Source organism: Microcaecilia unicolor, chromosome 10, assembly GCF_901765095.1.
Source record: "Microcaecilia unicolor chromosome 10, aMicUni1.1, whole genome shotgun sequence".
NCBI lineage: Eukaryota > Metazoa > Chordata > Amphibia > Gymnophiona > Siphonopidae > Microcaecilia > Microcaecilia unicolor.
Window position 1 is genome coordinate 98,647,550 of NC_044040.1, and position 21,771 is coordinate 98,669,320.

General features: G+C 50.6%; 1 protein-coding gene across 1 annotated transcript in view; it reads left to right on the forward strand.

Annotated features, from left to right (window-relative positions):
- The window catches only part of LOC115478487, a 526,789-nt gene that overhangs the window by 162,036 nt on the left and 342,982 nt on the right, over positions 1-21,771 (forward strand). The window lies entirely within an intron of this gene.

The following is a 21,771-nucleotide window of genomic DNA, read 5'->3' on the forward strand; positions in this document are numbered from 1 at the left end:
ACCTGTATAGCACAAGGGTGAGGAAGTGTGTTGGTGAAAATAACCCACTTTTGTCTTTCAGCATTCATATACATTGCCCCACGCTTCATGACCCAGCAAAGAGAGATGGTGAGGAGGAATGGAATTGACACCCATGTGAAAGAGAGCACCACAGGCAGCTGGGTACAGGTGGTGGACGGACAGCCAAGAGAGGGACACTGCTCACAACTTTGTGGACAAGCTGTTTGTTGTATATTTGTTAAAGTGAAGGACATTTGAGCATGTCTTGTGTTACTACTGACTTGGTAGACTGCCTAGAACTGCTTTATGACCCCGATTACAGGCTCCTTAAGTTGCATGCATGTGGCCCACACTGACTAGAGCACAGAGGTGACAGAAGGAAATAGGCACAGTTTGGTGATGGGAAAATAGGAGGGAGTAGGAAGGAAGGCCCCCAAAGTTGTGCCACAGTAGTAACCTACACACACCCATAGGAGCCAAGTGTAAAGTATTATTGAGGGTGCTAAGCCCAGTGCAAATAACCCCTCCCTGGTCACCTACATATTTCCTCAATGTTGGGGGTGCTCAAACACCCACAGAGTCTGCTCCTATAACACACATTAATACTACCACTACTCAAATAGAGCTTACAATTTAATTAAGATGCACACACAGGACAAGTAAGAGGGAAGCCAATGACTACGGTAGGGATAGGGAATAAGGGTACAGAGCAAGTGAGTAGGGGTTAGGAGGTCAGGACACCATCATAAAGGGGGGCGTTTATTCCACATATGAAGACAGCCTGAGACACACCCTGGTGAAACTCCTCCCCCCACCTCCCTCCTCCTGCCCCCCTCCCACTCCTCACCTCCCTCCCCCTGGCCCCAACTTGTATAACACAGTGTAGTGCAGCACAACAGATACCCCAACCTCATAATGGACAACCTACCTGAGCCCTCAGGCTGGGCCGAGGTGTCAAGGGACCTGATCCCGTGGATGCCCTCCTGGGGTAGGAGAGCGTGAACCATCAGCTCCATGGGGGTGAGGTTGGCTGTGTCATGTGATGCTGGATTGGCCCCAGCAGTGGCGTACCAAGGGGGGGGAGGCGGTGGGGGCGGTCCGCCCCGGGTGCCAGTGGGTGGGGGGGTGCTCCGCTCCCGCCGCCTCCCGTGGCCGTTCCCGCGGCACCGCACATTAAAAAAAACGGCGAAGCAGCATCGCAGACAGCGCCTCGTGCCCTGCTTGTAAAAAAAAAAATCAAATCTCCTTCCTTCTCCTCGTCTTGACGTCTTGACGTCGACTCGGGCCTTCCAATCAAATTGATTGGAAGGCCCGAGTCGACGTCAAGACGTCAAGATGAGGAGAAGGAAGGAGATTTGATTTTTTTTTACAAGCAGGGCACGAGGCGCTGCCTGCGACGCTGCTTCGCCGGTTTTAACGGGACTGAGGTGGGGAAGGAGAGGGGCGAAAGGGACTCGGGTGGGGGTGTTCAGATGGGAGAAGGGGACTGGGTTAGGGGTCTCAGACAGGGGAGGGGAGACGGGGACTGGGGTGGGGAGAAGGGGACTGGGGTGGGGAGAAGGGGACTGGGGTGGGGGTGTTCAGAGGGGAGAAGGGGACTGGGGTGGGGATCTCAGACGGGAGGGGAGAAGGGGACTGGGGTGGGGATCTCAGAGGGGACTGGGGTGGGGGTGTTCAGAGGGGAAAAGGGGAGGGGAGAAGGGGACTGGGGTGGGGATCTCAGAGGGGAGAAGGGGACTGGGGTGGGGATCTCAGAGGGGAGAAGGGAAGGGGAGGGGAGAAGGGGACTGGGGTGGGGGTGTTCAGAGGAGAGAAGGGGACTGGGGTGGGGGGTCTCAGACAGGGGAGGGGAGAAGGGGACTGTGGTGGGGGTCTCAGACAGGAGAAGGGGAGGGGAGAAGGGGACTGGGGTGGGGGTGTTCAGAGGGGAGAAGGGGGCTGGAACTGGGGGCTGAAAAAAGGGGCAGAGAGAGAGAGGGGACAGATCCTAGATGGAAGGGGGAGCGAGAGGGAGGGCAGACCCTGGATGGATGGGAGAGGGAGGGCAAATGGTGGATTGAAGGGGCAGAGAGAAAGGGCAGTGGATGGAAGGGGGAGAGAGAGAGGGCAGACGGGCAGATGGTGGATGGAAGGGGCAGAGATAGAGGGCAGATGTGGATGGAAAGGAGAGAGAGGGCAGACAGTGGATGGAGGGGACGGCAGAGAGGGCAGACACTGAATGGCAGAGAGAGAGAGTGAAGACAGATGCTGGATGGAAAGAAGACGGTGAAAAGAAGATGAGGAAAGCAGAAACCAGAGACAACAAACTGTAAATAAAATATATATTTTTTTGCTTTAGGATAAAGTATTGTAGATGTGTTAAATGTTTATAATAGAACATGTAAATAAGGTAATCTTTTTATTGGACTAATTTTAATACATTTTGACTAACTTTCGGAGAACAAAACCCCCTTCCTCAGGTCAGGATAGGATACTGTAACAGCACTATACTGTACTGACCCGAGGACGGAGGTTTTGGCCTCTGAAAGCTAAATGTATTAGTCCAATAAAATGGTATTATTTTACTTTCTATATTTGTTTTATTTCTATTTGTTAATTTGTAAAGTGGTGATTGGTACATGTTTTTCAAATTTACATCTGCTGTCTTTATATTTTGCACAGTACTAGGGGACATTTTCTGTTTCTGTGGTGTTGCATTGTATGCAGAGTCTGGCATCTTGGGGGTTGTTTAATTTTTGTCTAAATAGAAAGTTTATGATTACTTATTCTATAGTGGATTAAGGTGTATCTGTGTTTGTGAAAAAGACACGGCTTTCAGTTGGCATTGACTGTGCAGGATCTACGATCTGTACTATTCTGTCTGGTTTCATTTTACAATAGGTGAATTGATGTTCTAGTGCTCACTGTAGGGTTTAAGATGCTTTCCTTTTCCTTGTGTGACTCGTAGAAATGACTGCTTATGGTATGGTAGAATTGCTCTATAGGTCCTGAGTGTTTTGTATTCTCGGCATGCCTAGTACTGGATTTGGGGGGGGGGGGGGTGTTAAAAAATGACCGGCCCCGGGTGTCAACTACCCTAGGTACGCCACTGGGCCCCAGCCTTCCTCCTCACATCCCTCCTCAGCTTGCGCCACTTCCGCTTACAGTCCTCGATGTCTCTCCCACAATGGAAGACTGCATTCAGCCTGTCACGTACCGCCTCCCATTCCCGCTGCTTTGTGGTCGCAGCCAGCCTCTGCCCTGTGGGAGCACACAAATTGGCGTGCCTTTGCTCTATCTCCTGCACCAGGAGCTCCACCTCTGCATTTGAGAAATTACCCTTCCGGGTTGGGGGCTGGCGTGGCGGCATTGTACCAATGGGGTTTCGAAAATACAGAGTGGGCGTTTATATCTTCGCCAGGAACGCCCATGTTGGATGGGGGATAGGCGTGTCTGATATGGGCGCTTTAATTTCGATTATACACACAATTCCTAAATGTGCCCAGCTGAGGTAGCGATTTGAAGCACGTGATTTCAATTATGGGTAGATAACTATGGGCGTCCCCACCTACCTTCCCCTTCTTGATTGCCATTTAACCCGCGATTTTATGCGCTGGGACTTTGGCAGTTCTGATTCACATTAGTTCACACGTTTTACCCTCACTTATATTAAGGTTTGTGTTTGGCAAGGAATGCTTCGGTACACCTGTGTATTTTGGGGGGTTGTTATTTGTGGTTGCTCTCAGCCCACAACGCTTCCGTTTCCATCCTTTGAGCCTCTTCCTGTCTCCCATTCTCTCTGCCTGGTTGTAGCAGGCAGTCTGTGGGAGCTAAGAAATTGCTACAATTGCACCAAATCAAGCAAGGACCCTCGGCAAGGGTCCTTTCACTGAGGCAGACTTCCAGCTAATGTTCCAGAAGATAGAAGGCGCACTATACATTCTTGAAACAGACGTTCATGGTAAGCTCTTATTTTTCTGCCACCTCTTCTCTTTCTGCTCATCATCAAGGAGTGTCCATTCACTGTATGTAGTCTGCAGTCAACTCTTAGCTGTATGTTCACCACAGGTTCCTGTGCACTGGTTGGAGGCCATCAGCCCCATACTGTGTGGTTCTGCCAGGTCCTCAATGCTGTGGGCCAGCTGTTGCAGCTGCTGTATTGGTTCCCAGTAGGTTCAATCCTTGTTTATGTGCTGAACCCCAGTCCCCATTTATGAAATGGCCACCACCCATTCTCACTTTTGATAGGAGGGGGAGGGGGAACAATATAGGCAATTCATGTTTTTAGCACAGTATTGAACACAGTCCTACAATCCTCCATAGTTCTGGAACAACAACATTTCTAACATGTAGGCTGCAAACTAGTTTCAGGGTGGCCACAGGTACTGCCTACTGAGCACTTAAGACATGGTGAGGGAGAGGGTTTGTGCTTACAAGTCCTAACCCAAATTACCTGCAGGTAGCTACAACCTGGTGGCTGCCGTGGCCTAGTGGTTAGATCACCAGCCTTGTAATCACAAGGTTGCCAGTTCAATTCCCACTGCTGCACCTTGTGAGCTACAGCAAGCCACTTAATCCTCCATTGCTTCAGATACAAACTTACAGTCCTCCTGGGACAGGGAAAGACCCAGAATACATGAAGGTAGGTCACCTTGACTTACTACAGAAAAAGGTGTGAATGAACACCATATTTATTTGTGCCCTTCTGTAACTCTTGTATTATATTGCAACTGTGATGAAGTAAGCCTCCATCTAATGGTTTTCCCATTGTTTTCCCTTTTCTCCTCAGCACTTTATACCATTGCAGATGCACTGAATGTGAAAAGTCGAGGCAGCTGTTTGTAGCTCCTTGGTGGCCCCCCTCCCCCCACCAATTTGGTATGGTTGTGGGTAAGGGTGTCTGGTGATCACACTGAGAAAACATCATGTGTGTGCTACCTAGGGTTATGTGCAAGTTTGTACTTGGCAGATCACAAGTGCTAGACAACAAATCTATTATTTATGCCACTCTGTGCTGTGGGGCTATATGGTAATGGGAAGGGAGAGAGGCTGGATGGCCATTTGTGTTCCTCAACAGTAATAGCCATACAGCCTCTGCGGCCCACCCCCCCTGCACATACGGCCATGCAGGTTGGAATGAACAGGTGGCCTTCTGTATGGGCAACATTATCACAGACATGCATCAACTTTCCCATTCACAGTTCAAATTTCATGCAATGCATATTGCTGCCTCCTCTCACATCAACACCACCATTTGGTTATATGTAATGCACAAGGTAGAGAGACACACACACACACCCTGTTAGATTAAATATAAAAAAATATATTAATGTAAAAACCCCAACATAATCCCCCCCCCACACACACACAACAAACCCCCAACACCCCTACATATCCCCCAACCCCCCTCAAACAATTCCTCCCACCCCACAACATATCCCCCCCAACACCCCCCCCCACACATTTCAACAATTCCCCCAACCCCCCCAACTCCCCACAACCCCTACATATCACCCCCCCCCCCAAAGTAGGTCAAGGCCGGCCACGGCCTCTTACCAGCGCCCTCTGTAGCAGGGTAATGAGCAGCAGCAGCACCACCCTCAGTGGGCCGTGGAGTTGCTCATTACCCTGCCTTAGTGCTCTGACCTGCAGCAGCTGGTTCTGCCCATCTACCACCTGCTGCAGGAGGCGCAGGACTGCAGCTGGCCCAGCGGCTGGACGTGGCCCAGGCAATGGAGGTGGCCCAGGCGATGGAGCTGCCTCAGGGGATGGAGGTGGCCCAGGCGATGGAGCTGCCTCAGGGGATGGAGATGGCCGAGGGGAGGGAGATGGCTCAGATGGAGCTGCAGGTGGGGAGGGGTCCTCCAGAATGTCCTCATCAATGATGAGGACCCCCTCCTTCGAGTCCGACTCCTCCTCCTGCTGGTGGCCCTCCTGGGTTGGCTCCTCCTCCTCCAGGTGGCCCTCCTCATCCGCCTGCTCCTCCTGCTGGTGTTGGAGCCCTGTGTATGTAAAAAGAGTGTGGTTCAGATCAGCACATGCAACATGGCTTGCTTACTGCAGTAGCTGGGTGGCCTGAGGCGGGGGAAAGGTGTGGTGAGGCGTGGCCTATACTCATGGGGACCGAGATGCATCAGATGACATGACAGGGAACCCTGGAAGCTGCTCTGACACAGCACACACAGGACATGTTGGCAGACCACACTCATTGCTGACCAGCATGTTTGCATTGTGAGATGCGACGAGGGTTTGCTGACCTGTTTTTGTTGTTTTTAATGGGGGGGGGGGGGGCGGTGGTACGGGTGTTTAGCACATAACTTTTATGTGAGGGAGGCGATGACATCCAGTAAAAGTAGGGCCTCAGGCAGGTCTACCAGGACACACTATCCACCCACCCCAGAACGGGGGAGAGTAAAGTGAAGCATGTCATCTCATTCATCTCGGGGGGGGGGGGGGGGGGGAATGGTCGTTGGAAGTTGCAGCCACAGTCATGGGAGGGCACCTGCAACCTGCTATTAGCCACATGGAAATTGATATTGTACAGGACATTTGCATTATTCAATAAATATATTTACAAATCATGTACAGGTGTCCTGTACATGACTTGTACAGGACATAGTTTGTAACCTTTAGATTGTAAGCTCTCTCTTGAGCAGGGACTGTCCTTACCCATGTTAAACTTGTACAGCGCTGCGTAACCCTGGCAGCGTTATAGAAATGCTAAGTAGTAGTAGTAGTACTGTTGAATACTTACGGTGAGCCCTGAGGTGCCGTCGCACTGCCCTGATGAGATCAGGGCTCTCCCGCCTCACACGGCGGAACCTCCTCCTCAGGGACTCAAGGTCCCGGTGAACCCCAAAGCGTCTGTAAGATATAAGTTTGTAGAGCAGGAGTCAGGGGATGGTCCTTCTTGCCCTCTGCACACACATTCATTTGTCAATCAAATAGCAGAGAGGGTCAACACTGTTGGGGGGGGGGGGGGGCACTTCCATTGGTACAGATTCATAGGAGCCACCTTTTTTAAATTATTGGGGGTGCTAACCCCAATGGGGATCACCCCTCCCTGGACACATACAAGGAATTTATTCAATATTGGGGGTGATCAAGCACCCACAGCAGCCACCGAGTTGGTTCCTATGCCATAGAGGTGGCCATGAGGCCAGAGAGTCCCATTTGTATGCAATATAAGTTATGCTTGTTAAACTACTTTATATGTGTTATCATTACCATGTTATGAAGTATGCTATACGTTTAATTGGTATAATGTTTCCACTATTCATGATGTGTTGTAAGCCACATAGAGCCTGCAAAGAGGGGTGGGAAATGTGGGGTACAAATGCAAGAAATAATTAAATAACGAAATACATTATTGTAGGGATGTGGGAATGGTCGTCCTTTCAAGTACATACATTTTATTAGTGATTGTGCATGTACCCATATTACTCATTATCCTTGCATGCACACTCCAGTTACTGGTTACATTGATGACGAAGCTGTTATATGTGTAGGTACAGGAGGGAGGGGTGTGGGCCAAACACTTACCTGTCAATCCTGTCCCTGATGTGGGACCAGGCTCTCATGGCCTGGATCCTGGGGGGCAGGTGTGGTGTGTGATAAACAGCCTGTGCCAGTGCCTAAGGCACAGACGCACCAGCAGCAGGCTCTCCGCATGGCTGAAGTTTGGCTCACGTCGGTGCGCCATTTTTTCAGTGAGAATAGGTGTTGGAAAACAAGTGCCTTATATGTACACCCTTGCGTGACGGATGTCGTTTCGTGCACAGCTCCATATATGAATTACCATCCCATATATGGCCCTATCAGCACGTGGACGCCATTGTAATCATAGACGTCCCTGACGTGCATGACTGGTTGTTATGCGTGCGGGCCCTTCATGCGTGCGGAACTTGCCTTATATAGATGAGTATGAAGCACCCAGCCCTTTTCACATACACACAATATGCATATAGCTGCATTTTCAGTAGGTACAGTGCATGCAGTTCCGGACATCCAGATAGGGCACATATGAGGAATATTCGGTGGAGCGGTGTCGCGTCCACTGCTCCTCCCGGCGCCTCCGCCGCGGGGGGCGAGAACCGGCATCCATTGCGGCAAGGGGCAGCGAGTCGGAAGCCGTGGCGGGGAGCCGAGGCCCGCCGCGGTGATGGCCGCTCGACCCGGGGCCGAGGGCAGAGGCTGGCGATTGCGGCTGCTGGCCTCTCGGTCGCCGGCTGTGGGGGCAGGGTTGACGCTGCTGGAGGAGGCGGTGCCCAGGCGCGATGGCCGGCGTCCTCGTTTCTCCCGGGCGCGGGGGTCTGGAGCTCCGCCTCCGAGGTGCCGGATTGGGTAGACAGAGCCAATCAGAAGGACTCTGTCAGGAACCAGGTCTGGGTTGGTCTGCAATGCCTGCGGGGGTGGGGCGGCTGATCCTGAGCAGTAATTAAAGGGGAAAGACTGTATTAGAACTTTGCTTCAGGTTCTGTTCCCGAGGCCAGTCTCCGTTGGTTCCTGTGCTCCGTTGTTTTCCTTGTTCTTCCGGTTTTGACTTTTGGACTCTTCCTGGTATTCCCTGCTAGCCACCTGCCTCGACCTCTTGCCTGATCTTGACTTTGCTGCTAGCCGCCGGCCCGGAACCTTTGCTTGTCATTGGATGTTCTCATTCTCCATCTGCCCTCTGCTCTCCTGGTCTCTGTCCGGGTCAGTTCGGCACCCCGCGGTTCCTGAAGTCCCATTGACCGCCTGCAGCTGGGGGCTCAACCCTTGGTGAACGGCGGTCGCCACGGGTGAAGACTTGGGGTTGCACGGCTGTCCTTTGAGGTCCCTCGGGGCCTTGCGGGACCTAAGGGCTCACCTATCTTGCAGATAAGACAGGAACCTGAAGCCATGAGCTCGCCTACGCAACCCAATCTACGGGATCTGGCTAAAGTTCTCCACCAGCAGCAGGAGCAGTTGAACGCCCTGTCGGGGGCCCTACAGAACGTATGCTCCCAGCTATCCTCGGTCCAGGTACAGAACCAGGCCGCTGTGGTCCACCAGGTCGCCGCAGCGGCTCCCAGTCCGGGAGGGTCCTTCCCGGGACCTCGGTTCCCTGAGCCTGCACGATTTGATGGAGTTCCCGGAAGCTGCCGGGGTTTCCTCAACCAGTGCAACTTATACTTCAAGATGCAACCAGAGGCTTTTGCATCAGACCAGATAAAAGTGGCCTATGTTATTTCCTTGCTTACGGGACGGGCCCTGGCCTGGGCGTCCCCGTTATGTGAACAACAGGATCCACTCTTGGACAATTATGCGGAGTTCCAACGCCGCTTCCGCATGGTGTTTGACCTTCCAGGAAGGCCGTCTTCCGCCGCGTCCGAGCTGCTGCGGATTCAACAGGACGAAGGGACCGTGGCAGATTATGCTATTCGGTTTCGGACTTTGGCAACTGAGTTGCGCTGGAATCAGGAGTCCTTATCTGCAATCTTCCTGGAGGAACTTCAGGATCGAATTAAGGATGAGCTGGCTGGCCGGGAGGTCCCGGGGCAGTTGGATGCCCTGATCTCGCTCTGTGTCCAGGTAGATACCCGTTTCCAGGAGAGGGCTAGAGCCCGAGCAGACCGGCGGAAGGGACCCAGGGGTGTGCCTCGGTCTAGTCAGGGACCGTCCCCCCGCCGTGGCTCCCGAGAACCTAGGGACACCTCTGAAGAACCTATGGTTATCGTCCGCCAACAACTGACTCCGTCGGAAAGGACTCAATGTCTGCGGGGCGGTCTTTGCCTGTATTGCGGCGAGGCTGGTCATTTCATTCGCACTTGCCCCGCACGGCCGGGAAACACCACTCCCAAGGCGCCCTGAGGGGAGGGGTCTTGGGGCACTCTACTCCCCTACCTGACCATCTGATAACTCTTCCGGTAACTTTGTGGTGGCAGGAAACGATGGTTCACACCCGTGCCCTCTTGGATTCCGGGGCCGGGGGGAATTTTATTTGCCAGGAACTCCTGCGGCAGATGGCTTGGCCCACACTGCCCTACCGACCTGCTCTGCAAGTGACATCCATCCAGGGTACAGCGTTACCTCAGCCTATCACAGAGGTGACTCCATTTTTGGGGCTTCAGGTGGGAGAGGATCACTGTGAGGAGGCTCAATTTCTGATCTTACCCCGCACCATTCATCCTGTGGTACTGGGCCTGCCCTGGTTATGGCGCCACACCCCTGTAATAGATTGGACTTTAGGGTAGATTCAGGCCTGGGGTGGCGCCTGCACAGAGGCCTGTTTGAAGGGCCGGGAATCCAGCTGTCCCGCGGTAGTAGCTACCCCTAGAACTGTGTTAGCCTGTCAAGCCGCTCTGCCAGAGGAGTACCGGGAGTTCGCGGATGTGTTTAGTCCCGTGGAAGCGGATGTGCTACCGCCACATCAGTCCTTCGATTGTGCTATTAATTTGCTGGCCGACAGGATGCCCCCACGGGGCCGTCTCTATACACTGTCCCGAGAGGAATCGAAGGTTATGCAAGCCTATATCCGGGAGAATCTCCAGAAAGGGTTCATCCGTCCCTCTACGTCCCCTGCCGGGGCAGGATTCTTTTTTGTGACCAAGAAAGATGGCTCCTTGAGGCCCTGTATTGACTACCGGAGCCTAAATGCCATCACCGTGAAGGACCGATACCCTCTGCCCCTTATTCCAGAGTTGTTTGATCGGCTGCAGGGGGCCCAGATCTTCACCAAGTTGGATCTCCGTGGGGCCTACAACTTGGTCCGTATCCGGCAGGGGGACGAATGGAAAACTGCATTTAATACACATGAGGGGCACTTCGAGTATCGGGTGATGCCCTTCGGCCTGTGCAACGCTCCCGCAGTGTTCCAGAGGTTCATAAATTTCGCCCTTGAGGACCTGCTGTATGCTACGGTAATTGTTTACCTGGATGACATCCTGATCTTTTCCAAAGATCCCCTGGAGCATGTGACCCACGTTCGAACTGTTCTTCAGCGCCTACGACAATTCCGCTTGTTTGCCAAGCTCAGCAAATGCTCCTTTCATCAGCAGTCTCTGCCTTTTCTGGGACACATTCTGTTACCGGGAGGTCTGCAAATGGATCCAGATAAACTTCGCGCTATCCGGGAGTGGCCTCAACCCCAGGGCCTGAAGGCGCTGCAACGGTTCCTGGGGTTTGCAAATTACTACCGTCAATTTATTCCTCACTATTCGCAACTGACAGCTCCTTTGACAGCGCTCACTAAGAAGCATGCGGATGTCCGAGACTGGCCAGCTGAGGCGCAAGCAGCATTTGGTCTATTGAAGAAAGCCTTTGAATCTGCTCCCATCCTTCAGGCTCCGGATCCTGATAAGCCTTTTGTAGTAGAGGTGGACGCTTCTGCTCTGGGTGCCTGGGCAGTCCTCTCCCAAATTAACGCCAAGGGCCGGCGTCAACCTTGCTTCTTCTTCTCCCATAAGTTCTCCCCAGCGGAACGCAACTACACTGTGGGAGACAGAGAACTGCTAGCCTTGAAGTTAGCTCTGCAAGAGTGGAGACATTTGTTGGAGGGGGCAGAGCACCGGTTTATGGTGATTATGGACCATAAGAATCTCTTGTATCTGCAAGAGGCCCAAAGGCTGAATCCGCGGCAAGCCCGCTGGTCGCTGTTCTTCGCCAGGTTCCGGTTTCAATTGGTATTCCGGTCAGCTGCCCAGAATACCCCTGCGAACTCCCTCTCCCGAGCCTTTGAAGCTTCAGAGGACATTGAAGAGCCTCATCCTATGTTGGATCTAGCCTGCCTCAGTGCGGCCCCGGGAGGGGTCACTCCGTTGCGAAAGCTTGTGCCTCCACAGGACCGAGGGAAAGTAATGCGTTGGAGACATTCCTCTGCATGGGCTGGACACTTTGGATTCCAAAAGACCCTTCGTTTGATTGCTCGATAGTACCAGTGGCCTCATATGAGGCAAGACATCCTTCAGTTTGTCACAACCTGCCCTACCTGTGCCCAGACTAAGTCGGTGGTGGGGCGCCCCTGGGGAGAGCTGCAGCCTTTGCCTGTCCCTGCAGTCCCCTGGGAGGAATTGTCTATGGATTTCATAACGGACCTTCCTCGCTCCCAGGGGCACACCGTGATCTGGGTTGTGGTAGACCGGTTCTCCCGTATGGCTCATTTCGTTCCCCTGCCAGGACTTCCATCGGCAGCACAGTTAGCCCAACAGTTCATCCAACATATTTTCCGGCTCCATGGGCTACCAGTCAGGATCATCAGTGACCATGGAGCCCAGTTCACTTCACGATTCTGGAGAGCCCTGTGTTCTGCTCTGGGGTTTGCTACTCATTTCTCTTCTGCCTACCATCCACAGACCAACGGTATGGTTGAACGGATTAACCAGACGTTGAAGGGGTTCTTGCGGGCCTTTGTTAACAAACGGCAAGACGACTGGGCATCCCTTCTTCCGTGGGCCGAGTTCGCCTACAACCACAGTGAACATTCAGCCTCTGAGCAATCCCCGTTCTTCTTGGTATATGGACGACACCCGCGGCTCCCATCGCCCATTCCCTCTGATTCCTCTGCGCCCATGGTTACTCAAACCCTGGCGAACCTGCAGGAAGTCTGGAGTATTACCCGAGAGCAACTACAGAGAGTGGCTGCCAAGTACAAGTCGTTTGCTGACCGACACCGGCGGCCTGCCCCGGTATTGCAACCGGGGCAAAAAGTATGGTTAAGCACGAAATACCTAAGGCTCCGGCTACCCTCTCGGAGGTTGGGGCCACGGTACATCAGGCCATTTGCTATCCAGTCTCGGATTGGAGCCGTGACATACCGCCTGCAGTTACCTAGTACTCTACGGATCCATAATGCCTTCCATATTTCTCTACTGAAGAGCTTTCGAGGGTCCAAATGGCATCCACAGGAAAGAGAGACTGTTGTTCCGGAGGCTGACCCTGATCCCGAATACGAGGTGGAAGAAATTATTGATTCCAAGAGGCGGCGGGGTAGGCTGCTCTACCTGTTATCATGGAAGCATTTCGGTCCCGAAGACAACTCCTGGGAACCGGCTACCAATGTACATGCCCCGGAGTTGGTAAGGACCTTCCATGAGCGATATCCTCATAAACCTGGCCCCAGGAGGAGGGGGGCATCCGGGGGGGGATACTGTCGCGTCCGCTGCTCCTCCCGGCGCCTCCGCCCCGGGGGGTGAGAACCGGCGTCCATTGCGGCAAGGGGCAGCGAGTCGGAAGCCGCGGCGGGGAGCCGAGGCCCGCCGCGGTGATGGCCGCTCGACCCGGGGCCAAGGGCAGAGGCTGGCGATTGCGGCTGCCGGACTCTCGGTCGCCGGCTGTGCGAGTAGGGTTGACGCTGCTGAAGGAGGCGGTGCCCAGGCGCGATGGCCGGCGTCCTCGTCTCTCCCGGGCGTGGGGGTCTGGAGCTCCGCCTCCGAGGTGCCGGATTGGGTAGACAGAGCCAATCAGAAGGACTCTGTCAGGAACCAGGTCTGGGTTGGTCGGCCATGCCTGTGGGGGTGGGGCGGCTGATCCTGAGCAGTACTTAAGGGGAAAGACTGTATTAGAACTTTGCTTCAGGTTCTGTTCCCGAGGCCAGTCTCCGTTGGTTCCTGTGCTCCGTTGTTTTCCTTGTTCTTCCGGTTTTGACTTTTGGACTGTTCCTGGTATTCCCTGCTAGCCGCCTGCCTCGACCTCTTGCCTGATCTTGACTTTGCTGCTAGCCGCTGGCCCTGAACTTTTGCCTGTCATTGGATGTCCTCATTCTCCATCTGCCCTCTGCTCTCCTGGTCTCTGTCCGGGTCAGTTCGGCACCCCGCGGTTCCTGAAGTCCCGTTGACCGCCTGCAGCTGGGGGCTCAACCCTTGGTGAACGGCGGTCGCCGCGGGTGAAGACTTGGGGTTGCACGGCTGTCCTTTGAGGTCCCTCGGGGCCTCGCGGGACCTAAGGGCTCACCTATCTTGCAGATAAGACAAGCGGCATGATCTTCCTGTATTTGACGCGTATGAACGTCCCTCATATTTCCCGTACCTGGATGTCCAGAACAGCATGCACTGTACTTGCGGTATAACTATGTACATTCTTTTGCACACTTTCTGATTTGGTCGTTTTCAGCTGCGATAATCAAACGTGTTAGGGCGCCCTATTTAGTAACGTTTATGCGCTCCTCATTTGGTCGTTTTGCAACAGGGATAATCGATTATCGAAAAACGCCTATACTATTTTTCGATTATACATGCCTGATTTTGGACGTTTTCGTAAGGACGTCCTAATGCGTACTTAGACGACCTTTCGATTTATGCCCCTCTTTGTGTGCCACCATCTGTACAGTTGGTGTTTCTCTCTGCTTCCATGCCCGAGCTAATGTGATTTTGGCTGCCACAACGCATTGAATAGCCAATTTGTGCCATTGTACCTGCATTTTCGGGGGTCTGAGATGGAGCAGGCAGTACTCAGCCCGGCAGGGGTATTCCACCTTAATTATCGTATGAACCATTAATAACACCTGGGCCCAATACCTTTGGACCTTTGGACAATCCCATCAGATATGCATAAATGTCCCTTGAGCCCCACACTCTCGCCAGCAGTCTGCTGACGCCTGTGGGTATATCCTTTTAAGCCTATCCGGCGTATAGTACCACTAATATAGGATCTTATATCCATTTTCAATTAATGGCTGTGTAATTGAGGGTTTTAACAGATATCTGTATACGGTCTGCCAACAGTCCAGCGGGTATGTTTTATTCAGCGCCTGTTCCCATCTATTCACATAGAAATCCTGCGGGGATGTAAGCAGGAGGAGCGCTCTGTATAATCTCGTTACACTTCCTCTCCCCCCTCCCCCTCCAATTGCTCTCTCCAAGACAGTTTCCTCTAGGTCCAATTCATCTCCCGCCCACCTACGTAGGTAATTCCTTAAACAATGATAATATACCAGATCTCTTTCCTCCAAACTATATTCTTGTAGCGCCGCAAAGTCCTTCACCTCCCCCTTTTCCCATAGCTGTCCCAACCTATACAGCCCCTTGGATGCCCAACTCTGATACACTTTCTCTGATTTAGCCAGCAGGAACCCAGGTGCTCTGCAGATAGCCATTTGCAAGAAATACTTTCTATCTGGGAACACCTGCCTTCGCAGCTGTAACCAGGTGGAGAGCAGATGACTTAACCCCACCGGGACCCTCCGAACTGTGGCCGAGATGTCTCTCCCCTGGGACCAAAGGATATCCCCCAAATATTGGGTACCCATCCATGCTCTCTCCCAGTGTAACCACTTCTTGGTATTCTCCGGGTACCATTCGGCTAATATCCTCAGTTGTGCTGCTTGATAATAGAGATAGAAATTTGGGACTCCCATGCCTCCCCTGGGTGGTGTTTGATACATCATTGCTCTATGCACTCTCGGCGGCCTCTTCCGCCATATGTACGCAAACATTTTCCTGTTCAGCTGCTGAAAAAAGGTGCGTGGGATCGGGATCGGTATCGGCAGGGCTATAAATAAATACAGTAGTTTAGGCAGCAGCATCATTTTTATAGCTTGGATTCTCCCCAGCCACGACAGAGTCAAGCCCTCCCACCTGTCCAAGTCCTCAAACAGCTTCTTTAGCTGTCCAGGGTAATTCGCCTGGAACATAGTCTCTAACCTATCAGTAATCTGTATGGATAGATTTCTCGGCCCAAACAAAGGGATAAGTCTCTTGTATCTCCCTTACCTCCTGCAATGGTGTCGTAAGGTTAAGTATCTCTGATTTACTTGCATTGATTTTAAAGCCTGACATTTGCCCATACAAGGACATGGTCTCCATCACCCGAGGCAGAGAGCGTCGGGGGTATGCTAAGGTCATTAGAATATCATCCGTAAAGAGCATGATCTTATGCTCCCACTTGTCTCTTACCACCCCCCGTACCTCCACATGTTCCCTAATCATCTTGGCCAGTGGTTCGATCAAAAGTGCAAACAGTAATGGAGAGATCGCACATCCCTGCCTTGTGCCCCTACCTAGAGCCAAAGGTTTAGAGAGTGAGCCATTAATCTTAAGCGCTGCCATTGGTTTGGTATACAACAGCTGGAGCCAGGCCAGAAATTTACCCCCTATTCCTATCTGTTTTAGTACTGCAAACAAGAATGGCCATTCTACGCGATTAAACGCCTTCTCTGCGTCAACCGAAAACAGTATCACAGGGGTTTTCTCATCTCTGACTTGCTGTATAATATGTATGAGGCATCTGATATTATCAAAGGTTTGCCTCCCGGCAATGAAGCCCGCTTGATCCTCATGAGCTAAATGGGGCATTACCCCCTGTAATCTTTTAGCCAGGATTTTGGTGAAAATCTTATAATCTGTGTTTAACAGCGAAATCGGTCTATAGGATCCACATTGAAGGGGGTCCTTTCCCAGCTTCAATATTAAGACTATCTCTGCCAGTCTCCAGGAGTATGGGAACTCTGAGGCTTCATCAATGGAGGCAACCACTCTCAGCAGCAAAGGCGCTATCCATTTGTTAAACAATTTGTAAAACCGGACTGGGAATCCATCTGGATCAGGAGTCTTATTATTAGGAAGGTCTGCTATTGCCCTTTCTATATCCTCCAAGGTCACGGGGTCCGACAATGCCTCCAACTCTCCCCTTGACACCCTCGGGAAGTCCATCCTCTGCAAGTATTGAGCTATCTCCTCTGGAGTCGCCACCTGCTCTGACTGATATAATCGGTTATAAAATTCCAAGAACACCTCCTGTATTTTCTCTGTTTGATTACATTGGTTCCCCGAATCGCTCTTTATACTTGAGATGGCATTGCGTTGGGCTCGCTTGTTGAGGTTAAGAGTGAGCATCCTACTGGCCCTGTTCCCAAACTCAAAGTGCTCTTGCTGGGTTTGTTGGAGTTGCCTCGCAATTTCTGCCATCTGTATATCGTTAAGCTGGGCCCTAAGGTTATATAACTCTCCTGCCTTTTTGCTATCATTCGGGTCTGCTTTGTGCGATCTCTCCATATCTGCCACCTCCGTCCTAAGGAAAGTTTCCCGCTCCCCCCTCTTCCTATTGAGGTGCGCCTGTAGTGCTATCAGTTGCCCCCTCAGCACTGCTTTAAATCCTTCCCAGAGACTAGCTGGTTGAACTTCCCCCGCATCATTAAACTGGAGATAGTCTACAATGTATTTTTCGATTTCACTGATATTCTGTGGGTCAAGCAAGATCGCCTCATTCAAACGCCATTGTCTCCGCTGTTTGCTCTCATTATCCACCCTCATGGACACCACCACAGGGGAGTGGTCAGACCAGATTCTTGGCTCAATATGCACCACACTCGTTCTTTCCCTTATCATGACATCTCCCAGCAAATAATCTATCCTAGAGTATGTGTTGTATTTGGGAGAAAAATATGTGTAGTCTCTGTCTGAGCCATGGAGCTCTCTCCACAAGTCCACTAGTCCCCACTGTGCCATCCATGCTTGCAATGCCACCCTGTCTCTTTTCGCATAGGCCACCTTTCCCCCTGAATTGTCAACTAGGGGGGCCATCGTAAGATTTAAATCTCCTCCCACCAGTAGTTGGCCCGCGATACTTTTTGTAATACCCCCTCCAGCTCCTCCAGGAATATGCCCTGCCCCTCATTGGGGGCATACACACACACCATAGTATAATATATGTTATACAGTGATGCGGTCACTATCACATATCTACCTGCTTTATCTTTAATTGTTTTATGTATATCCCAGGGGAGGGAGCTAGACAGCGCTATAAGTACCCCTCTTGTTTTTTTATTATCTAAGCTTGAGGCACCATGTACTATGGGAAAACATCTATGGTGCATCAGGTATTCATGGTTTCACCGTAAGTGAGTTTTTTGAAGAAACACCACGTCCGCTTTTAGGCATATTACTTCTCTAAATACCTGCCTACGTTTTTGGGGTGTATTGAGGCCTCGCACATTAAATGTTACACATGTACATACGTACAACCATAACAGCTTATTACTGCCCCCTTTACTATACCCCCACCATGTGCTATCCCTCCCCTCCTGACCCCTTCCCTCCCCCCTCCCTACCTCCCCCCCACCTCCAAACATGACATGCCCTTTTACCCACAAATGACATGTCCATATGGAGGAAGTCACGTCCATCCAACAGCAACAAATTATCAGTCTTTTCATAACAACACACATCTTCTTAACAACCTTGCTGGTCGTTCTCAGCTTGAATGTGGTACTGTTTCTCCGCAAAGACTCCGTCCACTCTCAGCCCTTGTCTGCTGATTGCACCAGCTTCTTATCAGAGATTTGCCTCCGCAATCTTCCTTTGCCCTGGTAGACCCGCTGCCATTTTGGTCTGTCCTTCCTCATGCGGTCTACCGTCGGAGCCCGCCCCAACTCCTCTGCGGGCCCCCCCTGCACCAGGTATTCTTGGGCCTCTTCTAGGGACACCACTCTACATTGCTTGCCCTCTTTATAAAACACCAAGGCAAATGGGTGTTGCCATTTATATTGAATCCCTTCTTCTCTGAGCTGTGTAGTTAACGGTTTAAGTTCACTGCGCCTTGTCGTGGTACAGTTCTATAGGGTAACTGTCCCACTCTATGGGCTCCATTTCTCTCGCTCTCCTCATGACTGCTTCTTTCGTTTTATAGTCCATGAAGCACGCCACTATGTCCTTAGGAGCATTCTTATTCCGACCTCCCAGCACTTTATGGGCTCGCTCAATCAGTATAGTACTGGGTTCTCGGGGTTTCTCTGATTCCGACAGGAGCTGGGCCGCTATACGTTGTACAACTAGTTCACAATTCATATAGTCCGAGAGCTCGGGTACGCCTCTTATCCGGACATTAGAGCGTCTGCTGCGATTTTCGAGATCCTCTACTTTGTCCATCAAGAATTGGGTGCCAGTTCTATGCTCCCGCATGCGCTGTTCCAACGCCTGCACTGCCTCCGCATTTTCCTCCAGGCCCGACTCCACCTCCGCTACGCGGGAGCCCAACTCCGACATCTCCCCTCTAAGCTCCACGCCCAGGGCGGCGATATCTTGACGCACCTCTTTCAAGTCTTTTAAATCTGTACGGATCTCCTGGATCCAGTTGCAGAGTTTCGCCCACATTTCCTGTTGGGGTAAGTTCTCCTGGTATCCCCCCAATATTTATGCTACTTTGGAGGTCGTGTGCTGTGTTCCGCTCGGGCGCGCGCCCCGTTTCTCCGACGGCTGGGCCGACTTTCCCTCCATGCGCTTGAACCTGAATGCCTGCAAATCGGCTGTTTTGGTGTTCCCGGACGCCATCCTCGCCTGCCCCACACTTTTGCACCTCTTATTTCAGGCATTCGTTACTGTGTGAGTCGTTAATCACGCTTTTTTTCCTATTGCTGCGCGTTGTTGCTGAGGAGCTCTCGTTTCAGGCAGCCATTCGTGCTGCTGACGTCACTTCCTTCGGACTTTTTTTTTTTTGAAAATAGTCCAAAAATATAGATGCACTGAGAACAAAAACATCTAGCAAATGATCATTTTTGAAACAAAAAGACGTTTTTTCTGGTTCAAAAAACGCTATGTTCACCACTTGGTTATTGGACGTTTTCAGCAAAACATCCAAAATCGGATTTAGACATTTTGAAAATGCCTCACTATATTATCTATACTCCTACTTTTTTAATATTTTGATTCATAAAATGGTACATGGATACTTCATCCACATACATTTATACCTGCTCCTGAGCTGGTATAAATGTATGCAGGTGTCTTTTAGTCAAAATTTGTGGCTATTTTTTGGCACATATATATCAATAGAAAATATCTTAAAATAAGTGTCTTCCTGGACTTCCAACCTGTTGTAAAATTACTTTCTACATATATCCCCCCCCCCCCCCCCCCAAACACTCACATACACACATCCTTTTGCAAAGCTGTGCGGCAATGCCAACACAGTCCATTCACTTTGAATGGGCTTTGTTGGCATTCCCGCACCGGCAGTCACTAGCGCCACAAGATACCACCATATCTGCTCTGACCCAGGGGACAGAGACAGACACCTTAAAAGCCTGAGTGCATCCTTCAAACAGAAAGGCTACAACCCCAAAATAATCTCCAAGAATATTGCCTCCTCCCTTAAAACACCCAGGGAGAATCTGCTACAGTACAAGGAGAAAAAAATCCACAGACAGAATTCCCCTTGTAGTGACATACAATCCAGAGCTGGAAAAACTGAGGAAAATCATACGAGATCTACAACCTATACTCCAGGAGGATGAATTACTGAAAGAGATATTCCCATCCCCACCAGTACTGGCCTTCCGACAACCACCCAACTTAAAACACAAGCTAATCAGAAGTAAACATCACAGACTGAAAAGGAACAGAAGGGCACACTTCCCTGTAATTTATCCAGTTGCAAACTATGCCAAAATATTTCACAGGACCCCACAGTTACCCACAAAGGAAAGATATTCAACATAAAGGGATCTTTCACTTGCTCATCTTCCAATGTGGTATATATCATTCAGTGTAAAAAATGTAACGAAGGATGCTATATTGGAGAAACAGGCCAGATGCTTAAGACAAGATTCAATTTACATAGACATCACATGAACAATACTGGTGCCAGTAGGGTTCCCACGCCTGTTGGTCAACATTTTACAGGACCAGGACACTGTACCAGTGACTTCACAGTGAGAATCCTGAAAGGTAATTTTAAAACCATACAAGAACGTAAGACCTTTGATGTCAGAATGATTGAATATTTTAACACCCAACAGAAAGGACTTAACAAGGATCTGGGGTTCCTAGCCCATTATAAACCATAAAGCTGTATTTCTCTGTTGATCACCCCACCCCTCAATTATCCACACCCATCCTGTTAGAATATCAATGATATGCTTTGATGTCCCCATGCATACCTCTGACCCACCCCCATCCTCCCACCCTGTGAGACTGTCATAGTAATGCTTGAATGTTTTCACTTATATACATTCTCATACAAGAGGAGATCCATCCCCTTTATCATTTTAGTCATTCTTCTTTGAACCTTTTCTAATTCCACTAGATCTTTTTTGAGATATGGCGACCAGAACTGAATGTAATACTCAAGGTGCGGTCACACCATGGAGTGATACAGTAGCATTATATATTTTTGGTCTTATTCATCATCACTTTCCTAATAATTCCTAGCATCCTGTTTGCCTTTTTGGCTGCCACTGCACATTGAGCAGAAGATTTCAGCGTACTATCTACAACAACACCTAGATATTTTTCTTGAGTGCTGAACCCAAGGTGGACCCTAGCATCACGTAACTATGATTCAGATTATTCTTTCCCAATGTACATCACCTTGCATTTGTCCACATTAAATTTCATCTGCCATTTGGATGCCCAGTCTTCCAATTTCCTAAGGTCTTCCTGCAATATTTTACAGTCCGCATGTGTTTTGAATAGATTTGTGTCATCTGCAAATTTAACCACCTCACCCATCGTTCCTATTTCCATATCATTTATAAATATGTTAACTAGCACTGGTCCCAATACTGATCCCCAGGGTACTCCACCCTCTTCCATTGAGAGAAATGACCATTTAACCCTACCCTCTGTTTTTTGAATAGTAACCAGTTTCTAATCACACCAGAACCTTGCCTCCTTTCCTCTGACTCCTTAATTTTCTCAGGAGTCTCTCATGAGGAATTTTATCAAAAGCTTTCTGAAAAAAGAGATACTCTACATCTACTGTCTCACCTTTATCCATGTATTCACACCTTCAAAAAATGAAGCAGATTGGTGATGCAAGACTTCCCTCAGCTAAACTCATGCTGACTCTGTCCCATTAAACTATGTTTGTTTATGTTCCATAATTTTATTCTTTATAATAGTT